Here is a 10,631-nt window from a genome sequence, read left to right on the forward strand (position 1 = left end):
GGAGAATTTTCTTTTAAAATTTACCCTAAAATTTACCTTAAAAAAATAGTAATTACGGTAATTACGGTAATACACTACTTAACAAAATTTTAAAGATTTTTACCATGCACTTCAGTAAAATTGATCAAATTTATTTTATACTTTATTATAATTTTATTAATGAATGAGAGGAGATTTACATTAAAAATTTTCGAAATACAATGTTGTCCAACGACTGTCATATTTTCAGGGTAAATTCTAAGAAAAAATTCTCTCCGTATGGAATAAAATTTTAAGATTAAACTTTGCGTACTAATTACCACGCTAATTCTCATTCGCTCAGGGTTTTGAATGATTTTCTTTTCTGATTTTATATATATAAAATATATTAATGTTATGCAGAATATCGAGATGTATCCTCATGTATTGTAAAAGCATGATTTATGTAGCAACACGTGCCACATCTCGCGCGCACCCGATTCTCCCTTCGGCCTGTCTCGTCGCCTTAACTCGATGGTATCGCGATAATTGTTCGGTGCTCGAGTAAACAGATTCGCGTTAGCTCCTTATAAGGCACGGGACTTTATATTCACGGGGCTATATGTATATAAATACGCGTAAGCACGATATCTGCATTCAATCAAACCCCTCTGTGCGATTGGTCAATCGCTGGAAAACCAACCGGGTCAGAGACACGTCGGACGTGTCTCGTTTCGAAATTGCGTAATTGAAATCGCGAAGAGATGCCTGATAAAATTTCACGGGCGCTATACATTCCCTCATCGAAGGGACGTCGCGTCGTGCTTGAAACTTGTACATTGTTCGCACCATCGATCCTCACACATTCGCAACACGTCAGACTCCCTCGCTTATCTTGTCATAATAAACATGGTTAATGGCTATGCAGATCACTTTACGACACGGTTCAATTGACGCGATAAACATAGACATTGAGCGTCTTTTAATTGCAAGATCATTGGTAAACTATACACTTAACGTTCAAATTAAAGGGTCATCAAATTTTTAGAAAAAAATCCATCTTTGAATTGTTATAACTTTGTGGAAAAAAATTGTGTAACAATTTGAGCTGCGAAAAAAATTTTTGCAATTCTATAAACTTGCAAAAAATTAGCAAGGTTTAAATTTTCTCTTAAATTTTCCTTTAAAAAACCGTTGTAATTTTTTTCACAAAATTCTAACAGTTCGATAATTTTTTTATAGAATTTTAATAATTCTTTAATTTTGACGCTAAGTATAAATATATTTGAGAAAATTCACTAGGTTCGCAAATTTCATTTTTTTACATTCACACTAAAAGTATTAATAAACTATTACTATTAAATTATAATTAATATTATTTATAATTCTGCTAAAACACATTTCTATAATGAAATATAAAAAAACTAATAAGATAGAATTTCGGAATTTCAAAGATAAAAAATTATGGATACATGTAATATCAGTAGTTAATATAATTATAATATTATATTGAAGAGCATTATGATATTTTTCTTATCATTCTTAAACTACATTAGCCAATGATTTCGTTGCAATAAATTGCAGGGTGTATTTCATATATATTGTGATATCTGCCACAATTTCGATCAACAATTTCCCTATATGCGCAAACGTTTCAGCTCACGTACGTTGTACTTTCCCGATAATAATATATATAGTCCAACTATTTCACATTGGAAATCGCAAACTGTCCGTGCTATCGAATCCATTTGTGTCGACGGCGCGAGAATTATTTCCATGTATGCACGGTGAATACACGTCCATAGAAATTCAACCATTCCCACGGAGATGTAAATTCTATAGTTCGTAAAGAGTGATTGCGATCGGATGACTCAGAATTTATCTCGAAATGCCAGCATTAGAACGATATATGCACGAATGTCTCATCGAGGATTCGATTTCATCGTTCTTTCTTGTACGAAATCTATCCTTATCGCTTTTTTCTAAGAAATTTCTGTACAGAATTGAACGAAGAACATACGAAACGTAAGATCCGGTTTCGTGCAAATAATTTATAAAATTATTATTTTTATATAACTCATTTTTAAATCAATGTCATGTAGATTTTACCTTTGGAGAAATTTAATTCGAAGACTGATTACGCGCACGCGACAACAATAATTTCAAATGTTGCAAAGGAAAAAATAATTTTACACGTCGTTCATTTGCAATGACTCGACTCAGAAAACAAAGTTTTCCAGAAAATGAATTTGAATGTTTTTAATCATCAAAATTTTGAAATATTAATCTTAAAATGCAATTTTGGCATAATAACTAATTAAATAAAATGTAAATTATAAAACGCTAAAAGAATATTCTTTTAAAGTATATTCTTTCTTTTGTTTCTTTATATTTCACTTTTTTCTGCAATGAATTAAAAAAATATAATTTCTGAGTTATATATATGTTATAAATGAGTAATAGATATACTAAAAAAAATATATTAAATTTTAACAAATACTTGTATAAACTTTGAATAGTACTAAGTAAATTTAAACATATATTTATTTAGTGCAAAAGATTTATTGATTTACTATCATTTTTTATTGAGTAAATCTTTATTTATTATAAATAAATTCAGTTAGTACTATTGATAAAAATATATATTAAGATTAATATATTTTCTTTCAGTATATTGATTTCATAATAACGATATTAAAGACTAAGACTCAGGCATAATCTGCTTCACAATGCCTATATGTTTATATGACACATAAAATGACGCAATTTCCAATAACGAAAATAGCTCTCCCTAAATCTGAGTTACATTCTTAACTATAGACAATGCGGACTTTTCCGCAGTTTAGCAATTCCTAGGCGGATCTAATTGAGGATTCGTGTGGGATGTTGCGATGGCGACTGCCTCCTCTTCGAGTCTGCCTACTCCGTTATCATCGTGGGGGGAACAATACGCGATTACTTCTCTGTTCGTATTACCATACGATCGTTAATGTTAATGAACGCCGCTATTACGCTGACGCTAATTGCGCACTATCATGACCGTGTTTGGGACGAATGCGGGGGTAAATCAACGCGAATGAGACTTACGAGACATTAGTGCCTCGCAGTGCAGCTGAAACTCGCGTTTTATTTTGCTTAATTAACAAACATGCATGCTAAAATCGATCTACGACCAGTCATTTCTGAGATTTACTATCGAGAGTCAAGTATTATAAATCTGTATCCCTGAGTGAAAGATATATTTTCGCAATCATCGGGCTGTCTATAAATCCAATATTTAATATCTACATAATTTCAAACTGTAATTATCATCGTTCGCCTCGCGATAAACTATCTGTAGTTACCATAAATTACACGTTAGTGTAACAAAAATGACACTTTGAAACTAATAGCGGTGAAAGTAGAGCGTCCAACGATGCATCTTATCAGTTTTAGAGATATGAAGTCGTATATAATAAAATTCGATTAACGTTTCAAATGTCTCCATGTAACGATCTCTATGAAGATAAGAATAAAAAATTATAGAATTCTAATGTCTGGCCACCTGCGTTTGCAACAAGTACAAGAGATGGGCGTGTATCTCGATAAGATACTTTCACTTCTAGGTCGAGGCGACAAGGAGCACGTAGGCACCCGCGAATTGGCGAATGTACTATCGAGGACATCGAAGTTTCGCACGTTGTAAGATCGTTGGCGCCAACATCGACCGGTGTCTCTGCTGAATAAGGTCAACCATGATATTATGACTTGATTAATGCCTCGGCCAATACTGAAGAATGCGAGACTAGATCAGTCTGTGGTCAATGTATCTCCTACGAATATCGTTTATCAGTCTCGGGACATTTTAAAATTTTTAATGAATTGTTTGATTGACAGGCGAGAAATGTATATATAAATAAATCCGAAGCTTTATTATTATTAATTCCTCCTAGCAAGAAGTTGTTAAAGATTCATAATTAGAAATATACTTTATATTTAAAGAAGCAAATATATAAAGAAAAAAAGGAAGATATATTTCTTTGGATATAAAGCACATTTTTAATCGTGTTTTTCGAAGTTTAATAATTTCTTGATAGAAGGAATTAATAGAAACTACACGAAAAATTTTACTTTAATTTAAAAGAAAATATCCAGAAAAATATGTTACATTTGATCCAAATTTAATTTATCGAGATTCTAATTTTATTATTTTAGTGCATACATTAATATGAACGTTTACTTCACAACTAGTCACAGAAATGGATCAATTTACATTTTGACGTGGAAGTTAAAAAAGTAACAAAATATTATTGAACTCAAAGAATTAGATTACTATTGCTCCTTTAATGTTTAATAGTGTAGCTAAATTTTTAAATACTTCAGCAAACTGTTCTATGCAGAAATAGATTCAAAATTTTTAATGTGTGAATACTTAAATACTTAGTTAGGAAAAAATATCTGCATTTATGCTTTTTATGTTTTAATATATAAAAATGTGTGTTTTAAAGTATAAAAATGTTTTAATAAAACATAAAAATGTATGCATAAAACCTTTTTAACATTTCTTCAAAAAATGATGTCAATTGTGATATACCTGTATACATCTAAAATGTTACATTTATGATCCAATGTTACAAAATATGTCCGCGTAATGCTGTAAATTACATGGTTTGTACATGTTAACGTCACATAAATTACATCGTTAAACGTATAACACGACAGAAAATTCGAATACACAACAAAGTGATTAACAGAAAGGGAGAGAGACAGAGAAACAGGATTAAATACGCCAAGTGCGAGAATGGCGAAACTCGCGTGACAAAGTAAGCGCCATAACTGTGGACGTTGGTTTTCGCTACAACGCCTAAAAGCAGATTAAGTCCTCGAGAGTGCACTTACATAAGTTCTCACTTGCATTCGGAGCGAATGAGAGTCAATCGCACGAACGCGCAGCGGGACGTTTTGCGAAACGGTGAGGAAAGTAACAGAATTTCGGGTTACGCGTTACGCATGTTCCATAAATTAAAGTTCGCGATTGGTGGCTTAATCTTGATCGATCGGGACACGCAGAGCTCTCGAAGGTGTGTACGCGTTAAGGGGTTAAATACGAAATATCAAGTCGATAAATATAAAAAGAGCAGGAGAGATCTGCGCGCGAAAGGAAGAGGCTGCGACGTTCTCATCTCTTTTCTCTCGTTCTCGTCTCTCTTTTCCTCCCCCCCCCCACGGGTAATCCTGCAATACCTTTTCGTAATCGCGTATGTATGCCGCGCTAAAAATACTCGAGGTGAGAATGATGGGACAAGCTTCGATATGACGGCTTAACCCTTAATTTGCGGCGTGAACTCGCTCGGAACGTGTTACACGTACGAATGGGTTTGCGAGAATAGAAACTCGGCAAATATAAAAAGATAAATTGAGAAGTACGCAAAAAGCATATTGTGAGCGGATAAAAGCGGATATGTAACTGCCACGTTATAAATTAGATGAATACAGGGTGCAAGAGTGAGCCGGGTTCTGAATTTAAGCTTTAAGTATAAATTTCATACTTAAGAAATGAACATCGTTTTAAATACAAAATCCCATATAAAGCAAGCTTTATGAATTATGGACTGTATTCACTTCCGCTTTGTATTATATATAATGAGAGATGTTAAATAATATAAATAGCGATCTTTCTTGAAGTCAACATTTTAAAAGATGATTCGCCTTTCTGGACTTTTCAAGGAATTTCTCATTAAACACTCAAGATTTTATTATCCAAACAGTTTTGATATACATATAACGAGCGTAATTCTCGAGATTGTAATTATTTATGCAAATTTACGACGTTGTATAACATGCTGATGCAAAAATACGTATCTAGGGCGCTAAGCTAAAAATAAAAATAAAATTTTATCGTAAAATCTGGAATCTCGAATTGCGCATCGAAATTTAATAACGTAGTGATTTGTTTCGAATAACAATGTTCATCCACGCGTTTCTCTGATTATCTGCATGAGTAAATATGGGTTGCAAATATTGATTTTTCGCTAAATGCTTTTCGAAAAATGCTATGCAGTTCATATCGTTACGGTATTTTAACACCGCTTGAATATCGTTTCAATTTGGTGAATTATCGACATGGAAAGAATTATTTTTCTGAAGCACCTAAAAAAATTAGATAAATACAGATCTGAAAATAATTTTGTTAAGCCATCAAAATAATTTTATAAGCACCCAGAAAACAATCTGACGTTATTTGTCATTTTGACATTAAAATGATAAATCTTTAATAACATTTTGATATCAAAATGATATAAATAACATCAGATTGTTTCCTGGGTTCTTATATAATTACTTGGTAGCCATTAATATTTTCATCTATATCTCTGTTTTCAGATCTAATTCTTTAATGAGCAATAAGTTTTGACAGCAAGTTTAACTTCTAACAAGTTTAACTTGAACATTTTATTCAAGAGACATCCTGAGAACATCGTTAAGACATAAATATCTTTAGGATGTCTCTGAAGACCTATACTGTATAGGAAGTATTCAACATCATTATTTTGATAATTCCAACAAAATTACTTTCAGATCTGTCTATCTAGCTAAAGGCTACAGATCTCGTATTAATTATATCATATTAATTATGAAAAATTGGAGCCTTGTGAAATAAGTTAGTTTTTATATACATATAATGTAGCTTATAATGTGGTGAATAAAAATGTCAGACATAAAGTTTAATAATAGATATTTTTTAGCTAAAGTTAAAAAAAAAGGCATAAAACTTGTACTTATATCGATTCATTATACTATTTTGATTTTGAGTATAAAAAAATTTTTTTGTTCAAAAATTGAAGAGTCAACTTTACACGAGTCTAATAGCGCCCCTTTTGATACATAGTTCAAAAATTATTAAATCGTTATTAAGGCTATGATTTTTTTTATTATCATATAAGCATTAGGTAGATGTAAAATTACATACATAAAAATTAACTCATTTATCAGAACCAAATTTTTCATAATTAATGGGGAATCTTTTTTATAAAATATTTCAGGAAAATCTCTTCATGTAGGTTATAAAATCGCGAAGTATAAATGCGGGTATAAATGCGCGCTAACGCGTTTTAATAACGATATTGAGAAAGCGTCGTTCGACAAAATATGCAAATGTTAGTCTTATGTTGAGAATACACAAAATACATCGGCTAATTGACAATCTCGTCGCGAAATTCAGGCGATGAGCTTCGCAAAAATGCCGTTGAAAAATCAATAGCGTATGTACATAACGCGTATTATTGCCGTCGTAAAATCATTCAAGTAATTGCAGTTGCCAAATATGTATCAAGGTTTTTTTCAAAAATTTTTCAAGCGAAAGTTTAACGACGACGAGACTTTCAATCAACAAATCCTTATGGAATTCGTAATTTTAATTCTAATAAAAATTACGTAAATTATATGCTAAAATAGAATTCGAGATAGAAAATGAAGCGCAATTTCTGTCTCCAAATAATCTCTCAAGTAGTTACTTATCTTGTTTACTTTTAATATGTCTTACATAATTGATTAACGCAAAATGCAACGTAATTCGTGCCGTAAAAAATAAGTTTCTAGCTGCTACAACTGGTTCTCGAATTTTTAGATTTCTTTGGAACGAGAAATGCTGGTTGCTCTGCTCACATTTGACAAATGCCGATCAGCGAAATCGTCCGATAACACACACGCGTGTTGGTGCCGCTTATCATTGGCGGAGTGCAGTGAACCATGATGCACATGACCGGCTGCTTTAAATAATGACCGTGTAATGCATGGTCATATGAAGAATAAGCGGCGGGATAAGAAATCCAATCTTCTTATCGCGAGATCGTAGAAATTCTCGTTTAAGCAACAACGTAGCACGGACGCGACTTGATTAAGTTCAGCAGAAAATTGATTACGGATCACAGACGCGTATAAATTCGCATTGCGCGTATCTCCTCGGGAGGAGATATATTTAATATATTTATTAAACACTGCACGCGCGATAATCTTCAGTACGTTCGAAGACATTTGAGACACTAAGTTTTTTATTAAGACTTCGGCCAGCATTTATAATCGGTTCTTATTTTAAGATTATCTTAAGATTATCTTAAGATTATCTTAAGATTATCTTAAGATTATCTTAAGTAGTGTCTGCTAATATAGTTCTCTAATTGGTTCATGACATCTTAAGAATGTATTTAAGACGGTCCTAAATAATATAAGATTGCTATGAATACCTTTCATTTAATTTGATATCATAGATTGTTACTTCATCTATAGACATTTCCAATAATAATTTCAAATAATAATAATTCCAATAATAATAAATGATATTTTGTGTAATTATTCCTATAGTGATAATAATAGTGATAATAATAGTGATAATAATAATAATATTTCATTTAAGTCTACATTCATGTTTAGTAATATTTTCCTACAAAGAATTTATTATTTCCTTTTCCTAATTTTGTATAGAATCGTTTTCATTGAATAAATTTGTCTCGTTATACATATAATGACTTATGTTATTTTTCTTAATTGCACGAATTATTAATGCATAAATTTGTGCATTTCCTTACATTGTAGAAATATTTAATATATATGTATATTAAATATAAACTATGATAATCTTCAATACGTTCAAGATGCATTAAATTTTCTAGATATTTTGCAAATAATTTAACTTACTTCATTTAATTTGATATCATGTTATCTAAGTATATCTTTAACAATAATAATGTAAATTACGATAGAACAATTGCCTTTTTTATCATGATCTACTATAATAATGATGTATTTTAATAATGTATTTTAAATAATATTTCCAGAGAAAGAATCTTTCATTCCTTTTTCCCGACTTTGTATGAAATTTTTCGTTGTACGTACTAACATAAATCTATAATGCAAATTATTGCAAAAGTTTTCGATAATTATTCAATGATTATGAATTTATACAATGACAAAAATTTGTAGTACTTGTGATCATAATTATGTTACCATAATTAGGATTATTACTCTGCTATGTATCTACATTATATTATAAAAATATTATTATAATCAATAATTATAAATATTACAGCTATCAATAATTATTAATTATTATTATAGTTAATATTAATAACTATATGTGTATATTTATGTCAACAAATATATACATATAGATGGCAACTAGAGATAGCTATAATTACAGTTACTGTTGCCATACAAATTATTGCTACAATTTGATTATAATTTATAGTTCTTTTTTAGACTAATCCATTTAATTATATAATTATTTTTGTTGCCAACTGTATATATCCAATTTGTTGATAGAACTATAAATATAATTATTACTAACCTCAGTAATAATAATCATAATTATGGTGATATATAATTATAGTCAAATATTAAACATTTTTACTTTCAATATAGACTGAAAATAAATTCAGGGCGTCAAATACAAAAATATAATATATGTTTTCATACCATAAATACCACTCTCTCGTTCCTTCCTGCAAGAGACAATCCTGTCGGTATCCTCCTGGCTGCTTCTTTACTCCAGACAGCCATCCGCGTGCACACGCGACTGATTGCGATCGCACACACCAAGTAATCTGTCACGACAGTCTCGCTCGTTATTTCGTATGGCACTCCCGTACGCACTACGTAATCTCTACTCAAAGCAAACGACGCGAAACGCTCGTCTGGAAACTCGTCTCATTCTGTTCCGGAATTACGAATGAAAATCGTCGCGCGACTCACGTCTTATCCACGCCTGTGGATAATTCGAAACGTAACATCTCTGAAATAGCAATCGCAAGACAACGAGTCTAAAAGCCCCGCCTATTATTCTATAACACTTAACCCTTAAGCTAGAAACACATAGAAAAACATAAGGCGTAAGTATCACTCGCTTTGGCACTTCCGACACTCGTGTAAGATTCGTAGGCAGAACAAAGAAGGTAATCAATGCGGTCTAGTTTCCACCGAATTAATTCACACCTACTGCGACGAAGAATCGAACTTTAAATCGATGGAAATGCGTTGCACTCATTTCATTTCCACTTCGATTTACAAAGTTTCTTTTAGGTTGGAATCAGACTACGCATTGAAGATTGAGATTAAAGAAAGATTGAAATAATAGGAGAAATTCCTTTTGTTCTTATAGGTAGTCAAATTTCAATTTTCAATCTTCAATCTCAATTTTTAATGCGTAATCTAATTCCGATCTTACTTTCAACTACTTCTAACTATGGGAACAGTTCACTGCACTGAACTCCAAAAACCGAATTGAAAACTCCGGTGGAAACTAGATCAATATAATGACTGTGTGGTTCAGTAGTTCTTTAGAAAGGATTTAGATCTAGGTTCGAATCCCCGGCAGTGTCCTACTACTTTTCGTATTATCGAAAGAATTGGCCGCGAACGAAATTCGTCGTTAAAAGACGCAGCTCCTCCGGCTCCTCGTGACTCAACCGCGAAACGATGCGAACTGAAGTTGCCCGCGCGACGTTTTATCACATGACGCCCGTGAGTTCCCCATCGTCAGTCACGTGCATTGGCGGATTCAGATTTGTTAAAGGGGGCCATTGGCTCGCAGCAAGCGAAATTTTTTTTAAGACCAAATATGAAAAGATAAAATATTAAATTATTATTTAAATTATAACATTATTAAAAAAGTATTATTTAAATATATAATTCGTAATGTGTGT

General features: G+C 31.8%; 1 protein-coding gene across 1 annotated transcript in view; it reads right to left on the minus strand.

Annotated features, from left to right (window-relative positions):
* The window catches only part of LOC108694281, a 97,447-nt gene extending 87,819 nt beyond the window's left edge, over positions 1-9,628 (minus strand). Inside the window, exon 1 of the mRNA XM_018203667.1 lies at positions 9,406-9,628. The gene's annotated coding sequence lies outside the window, so the exon portion shown is untranslated. The remainder of the gene's footprint in view (positions 1-9,405) is intronic.
* Positions 9,629-10,631: the final 1,003 nt, after the last annotated feature.

Source organism: Atta colombica, unplaced genomic scaffold (assembly GCF_001594045.1).
Source record: "Atta colombica isolate Treedump-2 unplaced genomic scaffold, Acol1.0 scaffold12, whole genome shotgun sequence".
NCBI classification, from domain to species: Eukaryota; Metazoa; Arthropoda; class Insecta; order Hymenoptera; family Formicidae; genus Atta; species Atta colombica.